Below are 18,156 nucleotides of genomic sequence, written 5' to 3' on the forward strand. Positions count from 1 at the left end.
TTATTTCACCATTATTTTGTTTGTTCATAAAAAGTTACCTTTCAGACTATAAATAAACCTCTACTAGTTTTTAAAAAACAACTTCTAAGATAAAAAAAATATAACATGCAATTCATCCCACCAACAACTGGCAATTTAGTAAGTAATAATTTTGGTACCTGCATTATATTTCAAAGAAAACTGTTGCTTACAGAAAGGGTAAATAATTACGGGATGATTAAGAAGGTATTTTTTTTTTCAGGATAATTTATTCAAGATGGTCAAAATTATGGACAAAAAAAAAATTAGATCGAAAAAATCCTGGATCATAAAATGTCAGATTTTTACATGGACAGGTGTTAGCACGTACAAAAGTCAGGAAAACCATACACACAGAGACACAAGATAAATCTTAAATGTTTCATCAATTTAATGGCACTTCAAAAAGTCATTTTCAAATAATCTTAGGAAAAAATAAGAAAAACAGAAAAAATAAGACAAAAATGGACATTTAGAGAAGGGCAAAAATATGATTACAGTTCATCAGTTTGGAAAGAAAACAGAAGTTAGGGTTCCATTTCCTTAAAAAAATAGCACACACTGTACTGTGCACATCTACAGTACCAGCAGAATAGCAAGGTAATGTAACTTAATAATTGAGTAAAGTGGAACATAACTGAGGTTAGAGAAATTGTTAAATCTACCGAAAAGTAAATAAGGAATTATCTATTTACCAGAATAAAGATGCAAACTTAAGTCAAAATTCTCAACTTTATCTTTCTTGATAGAATGTTAAACTTCTTATATCAGGACATTTTTGCATGTTCTTCTGCAACTGAGGGCTGAGTCCTCCTCTGCTCAAACATGCTGAATAATACATCAGTCCTTGGTCATCCTGGTCAGTAAAACTATTTGGGGGCTAAAATAATATTTACTATGAGAATTGGACTGTTTGAAATATACATGGATAGGGAGCTCATTTTAATCTGAATTATAAACTAAAACTTTTGTTGTAAGGTGAAGTATAAGCCTCTACTATACCCTAGAGAATTTAATGTAGTTGTATTAATATTTATCTAGTCCTATTAATATTGTCCTAAAAATTAAAATTACCCTATAGAATAAAGGTATTTCAGACTTCACTCAAGTGCTCAGAAATTCCCTTTATCTTCTCTTACTTGTTCTGAGAAAATATTATACATAGTTAAAAAATTGGCAAGGCAAGAGGCTCTCAAAAATGCATTTATTTTAGTAACATAAATGTCACTCATACCTACAGTATAATAGTAATATTCCATGTATGATTATGTAAAGATTAATTTTACATTAATGTAAAACTCCAGCAAAATTCAGGCACTTACATTGTGGTAATCTGAAACCTGAATTTGATGAAACAAGGAAGAAAAGCAATTTTGGAAACCATAAGAAAAGTTCAAATAAAGCCAAAAAACCCTAGAATTCTTAACATAAGTGGGTTGTAACTGGAAACTCTCATGGAAATATGTCTATACGTAAAGGATTCTCTGCTCCCCTCCTCCACTGCCACCTCTGCTGCTGTTGACCCATTCATTTTCATCTTTTTTTTTCAACTGCCAGCAGTGCATATAAAAAAAAAATTATTGTATGTTTAGTTCATATAGTGCCAGCACATAACTATTTAGAAATCTTTTGTTTAAATTGGTCTCTGTAATGTTTTTTTTTTTTTCAGTTACTGTAATATTTATAGGTTGCTCCATTCACCACTGTGAAATGACTGCACTGGTTTGTGGACTATTGTGAAGCACCACCACAAAAGTTGGTGGCAAGACTGAAGAATTTAAAATGGATTGTCACATGTCCTCTATGTAAAATATGAAATAAACTAAACCATCAGTTCAAATGGCATCTTTAAATTCTTTACTTATACAGTTTCTGTGTAGAAGTGATGAAGTGATGAAGAATACACAGAATATTTGTAATCTTGTCATTATATATAATTGTGCATCTAAGTGCGCCACTTGAAGCAGCAGAGCACATTTTTTTTGCCATTTTGATAGAAAATAATTTTTTATTTTAAAGTAGAAACTTAGTTTTAACTGAAATAAGTAACTTTGACTACCAAAGTGCTACAGAAAAATAAGAAAACTTAAAAAATAATTTTGATATCAGAAATGATGGAGGACAAAAGGAAATATGTTCTGCATAAAAGGCTTGTTCTATTTTGGTTTAACTGAAAACATTTCTGATGGTCACTTGTAATGGAATCCAAACAGGGAAGTTACATCTTGTAGGAAAACAGTATGTGCTTTGACTCAAAAAGGCACAGCATTTCCCTTTCTGTTCAGCTCGTACTCCAAAATGGCCACCACCCATCCTTTTTTGACCCACAATTTTTAAAGTTTGTGACATAATTGAACACATATTTTAACCAGATCACTGTGTCAGTAGAGTTACTGTGACAGAATTTTTGTAATTTATCCTGCTAATACTGAGTTTGAAGTCTTAGATACTCATTGAATAGTCCATAAATTCTCTGTTAATGTTATTCTTGTTGCACCTATACATTTTAACCCCTTCCAATTCATAATCTTTCTAGAAAGATGCTCAGGATCCAATCAGCAGTGCAATCCCCAGTTTCCTGGTCAACTTCACAGGAAATTTCAGTGAAGCAGACAAATGAAAAAGAGTAAGGATAATGAACAAAAACTATTTCTTAACTACCAAAAAATACCTTAAACATTACATTTACAGACCAAATTCCTTCATACTTTTTTGCTCCCTGTCCTAATCAAGCCTCTGCCTCTCAGATCCACAGTGAGACAATACTGTCTCATCTTGTAAGACCATTTGGCTCTTTTAGCTCTTACAACTTTCAGGACTCGAAGAGATCATCAGGAACATCTTGTCCAATTTGTTACCTGAGTTATATCACACACCAGAAATATTTTGTTTGAACAGCAGCACATTTCTTGGTAATGTTCAGTCCTGAGTTTGAAAAGTGCGGCTCAGTGAAATTTTTGACATTCCATGACAGGTAATTCTTACAAGATTCTGCATTACCAATATGACACTTTCTGCTGCCAACCTGGTTTAATTTTCTGCTTTTGCTTCTGGGCTACACATAGTCTGTCCAAGTTCGGTTAAAAAAAGTGCATATATTTTCAATTATTTTTTATTTGCAAGACAAAGATTGTACTTAAATTTTAAATATCTTATTTTCAGTTTTTCCACTGATACAATATGAATATTTACTCCTCGAAAAAAAAATTAAAAATTGATGATTAAAACCGTGTGAACTACAGAGAAGAGGTTTATATTGTATATTTAGCTTGCTAATTTTTTTCACTGATGATAGAAGAATGAAGTGTTTAAGCATGCAAGGAAAGCCTTCAAGTCCAACCTATGATTTTAAAAGTATGAAAGTCACATAGTAGAAGAGGAATCTTTGTCTGATACTTTGCGCTAGTTGGTCTTTCCTTTTAAAGTGATATTTAAAGCAGGACAACTATATGACCTTCTCATGTCTTCCCTTTGTTAACCATGGAGTGACACCAAGACTGCATGCAGTGCATCTTAGAGAGGAGATGGTGTGGAAAGAAAGATATGAAAGAAATCCCCTCAGAGCTAAGAAATGTTTTAGTGAAAATAATTGCCTTTTTTCCCCAGTCAAGACATTGAGAAGTTATTATCAGCTCTGATTTCAAGAAACTTATCCCCAAGTCCTTAATATAGTATATTAAGATTATATTTTAATTAAGATTATATTTCAATATAGCTATAACTGTCTGCAGGAGTTATTAAAACAGAGAAATTAAACTTCAAATATTTTTTCTCACACTACATCAAAATGGAACAAACAAACAATCAAAACAAATTAAAAAATCCCCACACCTACACCCTAGAAATAAAGGCAGGGTGATACAACAGAGGAAAGGTGACAGTTTGTCTAATTTGTCTTGATCATCAGCATGAACACTTTTAAATGCTGCAAAAACAGGAAGTTTGAATTCTAAAATTCAATTTAATAAACTTTTCACATTAAGTTAAATATTTTACATACCCATTTCTTGAATATAATCAACAAATCTGTCAGTCTTGTCTGCTGGAACTTATATGTAAGTAATTTGCAAGAAAATGCAGATTGTTCTGGTTTTAGAGCTATAGGACTAATGAACATACATACACTGATGTCTGCCGCATACAAATACCCATATATATACATATAGTAATGGGTTCATTGAACCAATCCCATTCACAGCAACATCCCTCAGTCTAATAACCAAGACTTCAGGTTGCACATTAGTTCGTCAAGTTTAAAAAGTGTAAAAATGTTCCTTTCCCTCTTCCTTGAACTTCTTACCCTGTCTCAGGCAATTGCAAACCTAAAGCAATAATGATGCTACTACAAAAGTTTTAAGATTAATTAATTCCTGACACAAAGTGATATGGTGTAAAAAGCATCCCCAATTAAATCTGAGGGATTTTATTTTTTTCAGGTGAACTACTTAAGGTTTACATGTGAAGTAGCTTTTACAATAGTCTAACTAACAAAAAAAATTAGTGCCTTCAGAAAACTTCAATGAGCAGTGCAGAGCAGAGCTCTGAGGTTGTGGTTGTCTATGCACTGTTTTTCTCACATTTACCTATGTATGAAATTAAGGGGAATGGGGAGTCAATATTTTTAGTAAGATGGAGCAGTAGTTCTGGTCTCTTCAATTAAAGTTTCAGGACTCTACAGCTCTCATAGAACATTTTTCCTTCTACTTAATGGGTAGGAGAAAAATCACTTCACTTTCTTGAATTCTCCCTATTTGTAGGCAGTAATTTTCCTACAATGTAGAGGAGAATCATTTTCATAGGGCAAAAGACTCAAGTATAGAATAATCATCAAGACTAAGGTGGGGTGTTTTTCATCATATTTTATGCCTTTGTTTATTTGTTTGTTTTTCTTTTGAGGGGTTGTTTGTTTATGGTTTTTTATCGATTGTTGTTTTGGGTGGTTTTTTTGTCATATTTTGTACACATAACACTTCTAAGGTTCCCCAAAATACTGCAGCCTAGAGCTGCAAGTGACAAAATTGTTTCATAGTTTTATTAAAACGAAGATACCTGAAGTGGTATAAAACACTATCTTGATTGTTAATAAGACCAATATTCAGACAAGAAGCTGGTGCCTAGGACTTAAAAAAAAAAAAAAAAAGGCGAGTATTTTTTTTCTCATTGCACTTCTAGATTACCTAACACGTCTAGCACAACTCCACCTAGAATTAATGGCATTCTGTGATCATTAAAATGCCCTAAACATTTAAAACTAATTTTTCCTTAAATTCAAAATTTTAATATTTAACACTGCTCATAAAATCTGAAGGTTGAGGAAACGCTGAATCCAAGGAAGGGTTTTTGCTTTCTGCTTGAGATATATGGTTTCATCTGAGTGTTCCCCTTCATTTTATGAACAGAAAAAAAAAAAAAAGAACAATTGTTCTCATTCACAGTGGAAAGAAAAATTACATTATTTTTTGAAGTCTCTGAGAAAGTTCTGTAGCATTCCAGACAATTAACTATCCCTAACAATCTTCATGATGATCCTGTAAATATTCCATTAAACATAATTTGGTCACAGAGGAAGAATCAGGGAGTTGCTGAACTACATCTTTAATAAATAATGTCCCTGCAAATTTATTCAACTGTTACTGTCAACAAAGTTCCACATCTTTCATCACACTCATGATCAGCTATCTGCTGAAGATCATAAATAACACAGGTGTGCCATTTGCAGGGCTTCACTTGAAAGACTGATGCTGTGACATAAATTGTGAACAGAATTCTCAGTAAGACTCATAAGGAACAGGCTGACATCACATTGCTACACTTTAGTATGAAACTAGCATTTATACCATTTGTTGCTAAGTGAGAGATGGATCAAAAAAATAAAGGACTAATGAAAGACATCATTAAACTTCTATGAAAGCTTAAACCCTTAATAACTGTGTAAGAGAGGTATAGGAAATGCAACACAGCCTGCCCCAAAATATCAGAGATGAGAGGGCAGAGGTTTTCTAGAGAAGAACCCTTGAAATCCTGTTTCAAGGACATGAACACAAGAAAAAATTATATAAACAGGATGACTTTTTAGTCCCGACATCAGCCTGTGATTTAGAAATATGGAACAGCCTTTCTGAGCTCTTTGACACCGGCTAAATTCCAAAGATCAGCAAGTTATTGTTTTTTTTTATTCAATATACAAAGAAAATGTTTGGTTTTTTTTTTATTCAATATACAGAGAAAACAGTCTTTTTTATGAGCAGAGAAAATCTGATTGAGTGAGGAGGAGACACTGAAAGAAACCAACAATGTGAGGAATTATTTTGGCCTTCAGCAAGGAAGCTTGATTTCTATAGCAGAATTGAAATAATAACAAATTAAAACGTTTTCAATGTTAGGCTTAGAATTTTGGACTCAATAGTCATCAGTCCCCAGATTTTTATCTAAAGGGATTGTTCTGATTTTCTGAAAATGTCATAGCAGTGGAAAAAAAAACAGTAAAAAGGGAACATAAAATCTCTCTCTTTCTCTCTTTCTCTCTTTCTCTCTCTCTGTTTCTGTCTCTCTCTCTCTCTTTTCTCCTATTTTCCCCCACCCACCACGGACTGACTTCTTCAGCTTACCTTGGAAAGAAATAGTCTCCTTTAAAGTGAAGAATGATATGGGACAAAGACAAACTGTCTAGTGGAAAGAAAACTGCCTGGACCTCCAGGTTCAAATCAGAACCTTGATATCCAGCAGTGGGCCCCTAAGAAGCAAATTAGTCCAGGCATTTTGCTTCTGAGGCTAATATGGCTTAATACAGAATCACAGAATCACAGACTGGTTAAGGCTGGAAAAGACCACAGGGGCTTATTGGTCCCAACTCCCTGCTCCAGCAGGGTCATCCCTAAGCACATGGCACAGGATTGCATCCAGATGGCTCTGGAATATCCCCAGTAAGGGAGGCTCCACTTCCTTTCTGGTCTCTGTTCAGTGGTTGATCACTGCACAGCAAAAAAGTTCTTCCTCATGTCCAGATGGAACTTCCTGGGCATCAGTTCATGCCCATTACTCTTCTTCCATTGCTGGGCTCCCCAGGTAGAGCTTGGCCCAATCCTTTGTCCCCTCCCTGCAGACACTGGCAGACATTGGGGAGGTCCCCGCTCAGTGTCTCCTCTGGAGCCTGAACAGCCCCAGCTCCCTCAGCCTTTTCTTGTCCCAGAGATACTCCAGTCCCTTCAGCATCTCCACAGCCTCTACTGGACCTGCTCCAGGAACTACATGTCCTTCCTGTCCTGAGGAGCCCAGAGCTGGACACAGCAGGGCAGTTGTGCCTCTCCAGGGCTGAGCAGGGAGGTGGGATTATGACCTGCTGGAAATGCTCTTCCCAATGTATTCCAGGATCTCATTGGTTTTTGCCCCAGGGCCCACTACTGGCTCAGGGATATGTTGCTGTCCAATAGGAAGAGAGATATTAAAAGCACATTACATATTTATTTATATTTTTATGCATGATATATTTATTTGTGTTTATGTATGTAATACATTATATGTGTGTATATATATATACACACATACACACACATCTACATCTAAAATACATTAGTCATTGACAGGGACAATGAAGAATAAAGCACTCTCAAACATTTTCAGCTGATAATAGATGTTAAACATTTTGAAAATTCTAAGTAGATTTAGAATAGCTGGATATTCTCCTTCTTCAAACTCTCACTATTACCTCAAAAAATTCCATTAGTCTGCAAGAACAGAAGTGCACAAAATGACACAGGTTTTTTTTTTCAGAATATCATCCCTGTATTCTTTAGTTAAACAAGAAGATAGACACTGCACCTTGTGTTTCAACAATTTTATCCTGTTTGTTTTAGAGCATGTAGATAAATAGGATAGGGCACCGACATGCTGTAGATGTTCTTTCTCACAGAGATTATCTTCTTATAAATAGGCCTTTGTCATGAAAAAAACCCATAACACTGTATTAAATGAACAAGCTCCAACAACTTATGTTTCCAGCTCTCACAGTTTTGTTGTTTTGCTGACAAAAGTTTTAATTTTGCACTGAAACAATTAACTAGATATATAATAGATTTACATGTAATGAATGTTAATCTTAGTTAAATCATCCAGCTTTGGAGGAGCTAATTGAGATTTACTGCCTGAATTCAAGCTGTCAGTGTAGACAGTGAAATACTTATTGTAAATAAATCTCATTTGATACAATTCAAATCATAATTTATATTACTCCCCTTCCTGAATGAGAGGTTCCACTTTAGGTTTAATTAAATTCAGATGAAGAAAAAAATAACCAAAAATTATTTTTTATGCAGAAAATGCTGCATTTTCCCTACTTGCTTATTTCTGTTACCCGGGTCTCCGCGGTGATAGCGCGGCGCCTTTACCACTGGACCACCAGGGGCCACTCCCGGGCAGGTGGGGCTCGTTAGCCCTTAAAGGCAACCCACCTACGTCCTAAGGACCTCGCTGCCACTGTCCAAGCTCGCTTGGCCCCGGCAGATGAACCTTAGGATTAAAGGGTGGGCTCAGTTCCGCGCACACTGTGTCTCACCTAAAAAATCCAATGCGCAGGCTGGAAGGTGGAAAGACCTTCCCCAGATCTTCGCTCGCGAAGACTGGCCATTATTATTATATTTCTGTTAACATAGGACATAGCTTAAGTGGGTCATAATCATTTTATGTGGAGGACAGAACTAATGACGGTCTTGCAAAATGTAAAATAATGGCTTGTATTTAGTACCTTAAGAGACAGTAGACTACAAAAGAAATACAGAAAATTTATATTAAAATGAATCATCAATTTCAAAAACTCAGAACAAAAATTATTGATAAAACTAAGCTTGAAGATTTTAAATAAAGAAGGAAGAAAGGAAGGAAGGAAGGAAGGAAGGAAGGAGGGAAAGAGGGAAGAAGGGAACGAGTGAGGAGAAGGCAATGCTTCCAGATTTACAAAGCTGTTAAAGTATGAGATTTCATGTAAATTAATGACTGGCATCGATCTATGGGGGGACTGGTAAATCTGAAATTTTTCCACTCAGAAGTGACAGGGTGAAAAGTGAAATTATTAAAAGACATGATATGTTTCTAGAATAAAGAGCTTACAAAAATACAGGAAAGCTTTCACACTCACTTACCTTGCTAGTGAGGAGGAAAAGTGTATAAAATTCTGCCAAACTAAGTAATCAAAATTTTTAATAATTTTTCTCTTTTAAAAAACAGATTAATATAGATATATTTCAAAAGAGCTCATGAAGAAGTACATTAGTTTGCTTAATGTTTTTATGGTGTCCAGCCATTTAAAAACCCAGACCTCATGGATCATATATATCATGAGTTCACATCCTTGACTGGCAAGTATCTGGATCAATCAAGGAATAATACATTATCACTGAAGGCCTCAATCCGTTCCTGACCTTTGAAAGAAGATTGTAATATGAGACTGATGAAGCTGAGAATGATTTTCTTCCATAACCATCACCATCCTAAACAGGACCAAATTATCTGCCCGCTTTATGAATTTTACGCATCCTTTGACACTTCCAATTTATCAGTTATTGTCCTTCAACTGAATCATAGGAATTTTAAATAATGAAATAATAAAGGTAAAGCAAAATAGGAGTATCACTGTTCCTCACACAGTCACTACTCAGTAATACAATCTAATTTGTTCACAAGTTTCTTCCTGTAGCCCTAAGCTGCAAAAGTGCACAAACTGTTTGTTTCATGCACTTAACAGTGTTTTAATAGACACATTTTCTTTTTCCATTCAGTCAACCACCTATATTTACAACTGACACTACAGTAACAGTTACTGGAACTAATGAAACTGAAAATAACAATAATCCATATGAAGAAAAAAAATAATTTTTTTCTAATTCTACTAGAGAAGTTCCAAAATATTTTTCAAGAGAATTTTAATTATCACCCAGCCCAGTTAGAAATGGTAGGTTGTTAAAGATGCTCTCTTTGAGTTAACCCTTCCATCATTAATTTATTGATCATAGTGCAATCTAATTTTTTTCAAATTGTTACTTTTCTGTATTGATTCTTGTGCTTGAAAGTAAAGAAGTGTCTCCCTGTTGCATATTATATACAAAATCATAAAATTCTGATGTATCATGAACCTGACTTTTTTTGTGCAACACATATTTAATAAGATTTAAAAGTTCCTTATACATTGTGTGTCAAGATTAAATTCTGGAGAAAACAGAATTTTTCCATGAAAGATGAACACTAAAAGCAAAATGTTTTGTGTTATAGTGTCAATGACACAAGGCAGACTTTCAACAGAACTTGCTCCATTTTAACATGGAAATCCTAAAATTCAGGTTCTCATAAATCCAGAGATCACACAGGATTTGTAAAGTAGAATTGAAATTGTGTAGGTAAAATAGGAACAACAGAGCTTGACCGGTTTTTCCAGGTGAGGACTGTGTAGTAAAAATTTAGTTACAATTGTCCTATGAGTAGTCTATGTTTTGATTAAAATTGTTAAGTTTTTTGGGTTTTGTTGGTTTGATTTTTTTTTTTTAATGGAAGCTTTATTCTCCACTGAGTGGTCAACTGAAACATGAATTTAACATTTATTGGATTACAATTTATATATATATAAGTGTGTATATATGGGACCTCATCCACAACTCAGAGTTCTGTAAGATACAAAAATTTCTTGATCCTAAAGACTTCGCGGAACTACTGTTCTTCTCACATTCCTTATTTCTCTGCAGGTCAGGTCTCTAACATTTTGACTTACTTACTCTACCTGTAGAGTATCTATGGGATAGATTCTCAAAACCTTCTCAACTTACTATATCTTATACACAAATAATAAGATATATCAGTTTAAGAAATTAGAAATATTTTCTATTATTTAGACTCTCACACTGCTTTTGATAAACGGGTGTAATTTACAAAGGCATGACATGATTGCTTCATGGAATGACTGCTTTGAGAGTTTTAATTTTTCTTCTTGTATATACATATGCCTTGTATATACATATATATATATATACCTTGTACTTCATTTTGCTGACTCTAATGAAACAATAACATAATTGTTGTATTGTAAAATAATATTCTACCTGACTTTTTTTGACATATCTGGAATGCTACAAAATTCCAAGTCTCAAACCAATCTTCAAACATTTCCAGTTTTTTTTTTTTATTTTGTTTCACTGAAGTTCAATGAGTGAGTACTGGAAGGCAATAAAAATTGAAAAATCACCCATTCTAAAAATGAAGCTCTAGATTATTTCAAGGGAAAAAACCCAAACAAACAAACAAACAAACATCAGAATTTGAAAGGAACCTTTTGTGCATTCTTCCTTCCACAGTGATTTTATGGTTATGTGTAAATAACATACCTGAATATAAAATCCTCCAAGTTTCCCAGAAAAAAAAGATGAACCTTTTGACTTTCATGATGTTAGCTGATGGTTATGTAGCCTCTAATATTTTAGGCTGGATCAGCATCAAGCTTTTTAGCATGTCTGTTTCCTATTCTGTAGTTAATACCAGGTGGTTATCTCAGAAGAAATAACTCAAATTCTTGGTGGAACATTTTTCCAGTCATTAATGGGTATTCAGTCCACAGGAACAGATGGAGTTGAAATAAACCTTTGCATCCTGTGTCAGCACCACCATTTTCTATCTACAGATCCTCTCTTATTGTGCAACTATTTGGTAATATAACCTCTTTTTCTTACTCAAGTTGCATTTCTTCCAAATATAGTAATGGATGTCCACAAGAGAAAGATTTGAGCTTTGAAGTCTCCACTTTTTGCAGGATATAAAACAAAATTGCATTCTCCTAGCTGAATGATTTCGAACTTTTCACGTTTAAAATGCATAGGTAGGCAGTAAGAACCTTCGTCAGATCTGTAGGCTGTTGATCTACAAGTCAATAAAAACTTGAGGGATGGATATGTTATCTTTATTACTGATCTTCCTTTATTCCAAAAGTGTTTTCTGAAAAGAGCCCCTTTTATGCTGCAATAATTCCTGTACAAAACGAAAAAAAATGACCAAATTTTAACAGACTGTGAAAAAACAAATCAGACTAGTATTTTTGTCTGAGATCTTTTTTACTTCTTCTATTTTCATGATGGTTTTTCACATTGAGATTTTGACAGAACTAGGCTTGTGTATTGGTGCTTTTACAGTGATTTAACCATATATTTGATGCAGGTTAGTATTGCTTACTACTGACCTGAGGAACAAAACACAAAAATATGTGTTATATTTCTAAAATATATATCTATATATCTATATATCTATATATATAGATATATCTTGAGAATGAGCTACAAAGGAAAATAGACTTACCCTTGAAAATATTGTGAACAGTTTCTAAATCAGTTCACAAGGCATTTAGGAATGATATTGATAAAAGACCTGTTTACACATGTAAATTATCACTATTGTCTTTCCTTTGAAGCATGAGAACAAGTTGCTGGAGTGACACCTCATGCAAACTCAGGGTTCAAACATCCAGGTATCAAACAGATAAAATAACTGGAAGATAACATTCCTGTAATGCTTGTTTCCTGAGACATAAGTGAAAAAGCTTTTGATTTATTTTTCTCCTTTAGGTCTTACTGCCTTGGGTTCCCTCTCATCTGCTGGCACAGGAGCACATTAAACCCAACAGATTTGAGCAGAGAGAGGCATGTGACAAAGTTTTTTTATCTACTTTTTACACTGTTCCAGGTGCATTTTCTCATTCACACATGTAAAAGCAGATGAAATATAATCTCTGACTCTGTAGATGACTGAACCAGGGAAAGTTTTATTCCTCTGCTGTTACATTTTGCTTTAAAATTCAGATGCATTCTTTTGTTTTAAGGCTTAAAAAAAAAAAAATCAAGAATTTGCAAAATTATTTGGAAAGTAAGATAGGCATTAAGTGTAGCATGTAGCTACACTTTTCTGCAGAGGGGGAAAATGAAGGTGATTCCCAGTGCACAAATACTTACCCAGAAGGATGAGGTGTTTTAGAAAAAATGAAGAAAAATTAAGTTATTCTCTACAAATTGGTAAAGGACATGACTAATAAACCTTAAAATTATGTGTTATAAAGTAATATAGAACTCCAGATTAATTGAAAATATGTAAATGTATCCAGTTCCCGCACAAAACCTCCCTTTAGAACCTGGAGCAGTAGTAATTTCAGTTGAACACATGAGGTCTCCACCCATTTAAACACAGAAGCAGAAATAAAAATTTATCCCAAGGCCAAATAAAATTTGAAAAACACACAGGAAGTAATTACTTCAAATCAAATCCTTGTTTTATTAATATCTTCTTTATATCTAGATCACTATACATTATTTCCCCCTCTTTTTGAAAGTTTACTGAATGCAATGAAATCAACTTTTAAAATCTATTGAGTTCAGTTTGCTTCCCTTCTTTTTGATATTAGGTCTGGCCACCTTGTCCTGGGAACCAGAATAAGAAACATAATTTGTCAGAAATATTGGAGTAGACTACAGATCTATTACATTATATCAGAGTAATCCATTAATGGCACATCCAGCATAGATCTTAATTTATTTTGTAACCATTTCCATATGATAAAGGCCTGTTCTCAGCTACCATCTCTCCATCCCCTCTTGTACCTCCAATCTGTTAATGTGAGCAGTTTTTTAATGCCACATATTTTCCCTTCAGAATGTGATAAATGAGGCAAAAAGAGGAAAAAACTCTTTACTATAATAAATTCCACATGATTATCCCTGCAGTACTTTCTGAAATTTCCTGTTCCTATGTTGTTTGAAATTTCATCCTGGTGAGGAAACAGATTGCCAACTGAATGAATACAGAGACTAAGAACTTGCTGTCTTGAGAAAATATTAACTTAGCTAATTAATTTACTTCGTGTAGAAGATTAAAAAAAAAAAAAGATTAATATAATCTGTTAGTACACTGCCAACTTTGAAGCACCACATCATGTGAAGATCACAACAAAATCTCCAAAGCTAAAAATAATAAAAAATAATTTTAAAAATATTATCAAAAGTTTAAGACAATTAACATATCAGAAAATATTACAGAATTGTGTCACTTTTAATAACAGAAGAACAATTTTTATAAACTGCTTATTAATCTGTATTAGCACAACTCAGGACTTAAAATTATAAATATGTCATTGCTTCAGTGTTCATGATATGATTTCTGAAGCAAAAATATGCAGATGAAAGCCAAAATAATATTTTAACTGAGATATAAACTCAAATATCTGCAGTTGACCAGCAAGAGGATAAGACATTAGTTTTTAACTTATAAAATTTACCAAAAAAAAAAAAAAAAAAATGGAAGGATTTTAGTGGACAGGAGATTCGTCTATCAGCTCGTCTACTATTCACAAATATAAATGTGTTATGAGTGATGAAAATATGAATATGTTTACTGGTGCTCCATTTCAGAACTAAAATTGAAATACATAATTGCCTTAATAAGACAAAATAGGATGTAAGATATATATATGCATTTTAAGTTTGTTTTGCTACTGTTTTCTAGACTTAAATAATAATTAACCTGTAAGGGATGCCAGAATGTCACTTTTTTGTTGTTGGTGGTGGTGGTTTTCAACAAAAATGAAGAGCTGCAAAATTACAAATCCTTGTACTTTCATTCTATTTTATCACACTACAACCAAATCAAATGAACAAAATCTCTGGAAGGAGAGTCAACACCATTCTAATTTCAAGTGGAAATAGAATTTCATACAAGGCATGAATTATTTTTCCAAGTTGAACTGAGCTTACTCCAAGCCATTTCCTGACTAATTTATTAATCCAGAGTTCACAGCATCTGCACTCCCTTGAAGAATTGTTCCCATGCAGTCTCTTATATCTTGCCTGTACTTTAAAATGCTGTCTTCATCATGAATTACCAATATCTGCTCAGCTGATATGGAGCTTTTTTCGTTGGACTGTGACTGAAGCACATCAGTACCGAATTAAAAGTAGATACTCCAATAGCTATATGAGAATCCCTTCCAAATGTGATTATAAATGATCTTCAAATGCTGACTTTATTAATAGTAATCAGCTTATACAAGTAAGGAATTTGTGTTCCCTTCCTACATCCTCTCAGGATCTTTCAAGGTTAAAATATGTCAAGGCTGTACATTAGAGATACTCTCACAGCAAATAAGCAACAAAAATGCTCATTAGGGGGCTTCAAAATTACACTACGACAAAATAACCCTCTGGACCAGTTGAAGTGAACACATTGTCAGGGATGATGCTGCTAAAACAGCACAAAAGCACATCTGTTTGGTGGTATCATAGTGATTTACAAGCACATCCTTTTAATTCTCACAATTGTTTTCCTGTTCTGCAACATTTAGATAACTCTTCTGCCTCAAAAGCACTTTGAATTTTTCGTGAACACTTGTCCTTATGCAAATATTGCTATTTCTAGAAGCACAAATATCATGATACTATATTAGTATAACACCTCCGACAAACCACTTAAAAAAATTATACATATCAATAGTACGAAAGTCCAGACAATGCACTGAGAAGTAACTAATTTTTAAAAATATTTCAGCTCTTACTTTAGAGAAAGATTGGAAAAAAAAATACTAAATTACACATCTAAAGATCAGCAGAGGACATCAAGCTTAAGTCAACTCTCTAGTGTTTTATCTCTAGCTTCCAGATACACATCAATATAATTTTGTGAATTTTTACACCTCTAGACAGACATATCCTGAGCTCTATATTTCTGCAACAATTTCTTACCATTTTATTTCTGTCCTTAAATGCCAATGACCTGATATTCTCATAGGCGTGCTTATTGCAAAGCCAAGATCCCTGTCTTGAATAGCAATATTTAGTTTACATGTATAGTTTTATCCAAAAGATTAAAGTTACTTTCCCACTATCTTTGAATCTCTGCCATTACTTTCTCCCCAGGATGAGAACTAGTCATATTGCCTTTAAACTTCATAGAAGTTAATCAAGTTATCTTTAAACTTGGAACTTCGTCTGATATTTTTCTGGTATTTCTTGGATTACTTACAAAAGGAATGAAATCTAAATCATAGGTCCTTATTAAAATGAGTCTGTTTTACTTTGGGTACTTACTTTGTGAGGATAATATTTAACACTGCTTTATAGGCTATAAAAGCTTTTTCTGAACAATAAAGAAACAATAAATGTTCACTTAAAATAAGCTATTCCCCAAGAACTGGTGGTGAGACATTTACTTTTAACCAAAAAAATATGCACCAACAAGTAATATATTTATCTGAAATTAAAAAACAAACAAACAAAACCTCCTCACAAACAAACAAACTAAAAAAGAGAAGGGGAAGAAAAATGCGCTAATAACAACTGGGATAAAGTCAGGTCATCATACCACTTGTTTCAAAAAGCATTTTTCAGAATTCAATTCAAATTAATTCAGCCTGAAAAGAACATGTGAAAGGTCAATAAAAAGAAATTACTTACAACAGGAGAAAAAAAAAACTACTTATTGACAATTAATCTAAGTTAAAAATTAACATATTTCATCCACTCTAAAGTTTTAAATGTCAAAAAATATCAACTTCAAATTTGACCATTAGGAAGTTCCACGAGCTTATTAAGAATTAAATTAAAACAATACAAAAAATATCTAATATTTCCTTTTGCTTGTGAAATGAGAAAGAGGACTATATTTTCAGGGGACAATTTTGTATCTCTGACTTTGGGAAGTGATCAACTACAATTTGATTTAATGAATCAGAGTTGGATACCATAAGATTAGAATATCCCAGAAAACTAGAGCTTTGGAAAATTGGTCTTGAGCTATGAAATTGGCTTCATGTAAGAAATTTTTCTGGTCTTGAAGACCTTACAAGACTAAAAGTACAAGAAATGTAAATCAATGCTGTTATATGTCCAAATAACATTGGTTTTGTTTTATTTTTGAAAGAATTAAGAGAATTTGGGTAATTGATGAAGTATATCTATGTTTTTCCAAGGTAGTTAACTTAGTTCCTTATGATATATTTGTTTAAGTTTCCATTTAATTGCAAAACAACAAAAAAAGAGTTAATTAAGAGATTTAAGAAGTGGTTTATTAGTGAATCTAAATGTTCGTAGGGGAGTAATATCAAGCATTTATGAACAAAACCAGTTCTGTGGAATTTCTGTAGAAATTATTTCATGGTCCAGTACCAGTACAACCAAACTAAACCAAAGCCAAAACCAAACCAAATCAAACCAAACCAAACCAAAGCCAAAACCAAACCAAACCAAACCAAACCAAACCAAACCAAACCAAACCAAAAAAACGAAACCAAACAAACACAAACAAAAAATCCCCAAACCCAACCATGCCTCCCCCCACCCCCCAACTAATAGCAATACAAAAGAAGAATGCTTGCATGACTGATTTAGAAGATAAGAATTTTTTCCTGAAGTGTGATAGATCAATAGAGGAGTCAGAAGAGAAGAGCTGATTGAAAGAGAATGGAAACACAGGTTTTATTCTCTGCAAAACACTATGTTGCCACAGAGAAGTCATGGCAAAAGCAAATTGGGTACTTACATTATGAAGGGAAATTGTGTATAGTTCCTGAATGTGTAAAAAGAGAATATTTTATAGATATTGGGAAATTACACTGTTACCTCAGAATTCTTAAATTACCTTATAGTCTAACACCTTATTTTTTAATTTTTCCTCTACAACATTAGATATTATCAGCTACACAATTATAAAGCACACCACTACAATATCTTGTGATTTAATGGTACGCCTATATTCATCTTCATATTCCTAGATTCAGACTTTTAAAAACCATGTTCTTTATTCCAATGGCAGATATTTTAGGCTCAAAAAATGGATTTGAAACACACAATAAGCTGCACTAATGAATTTAGTGATCCCTTCTGACCTCAGATACTATGAACTATTAAATATTCTAGGTGACTGAAATTATTGTTAACAGAAATAATTTCCATCACTGCAAAGTTCATCAAGATATTGAAATCCCACTTGCAGTTTGTTCTAACCATGGTTGGAGCTCTCAAAACCACTCAGAGACAGATATGAAGATAACTTTTGTATAAAGCTCTCTTGCATGAGATGTTATTATTTTTAAAGCTATTCAAATGAAATATCGGTATTTGAAATACTTAATTA

Source organism: Myiozetetes cayanensis, unplaced genomic scaffold (assembly GCF_022539395.1).
Source record: "Myiozetetes cayanensis isolate MyiCay16 unplaced genomic scaffold, myiCay2020 scf4, whole genome shotgun sequence".
NCBI lineage: Eukaryota > Metazoa > Chordata > Aves > Passeriformes > Tyrannidae > Myiozetetes > Myiozetetes cayanensis.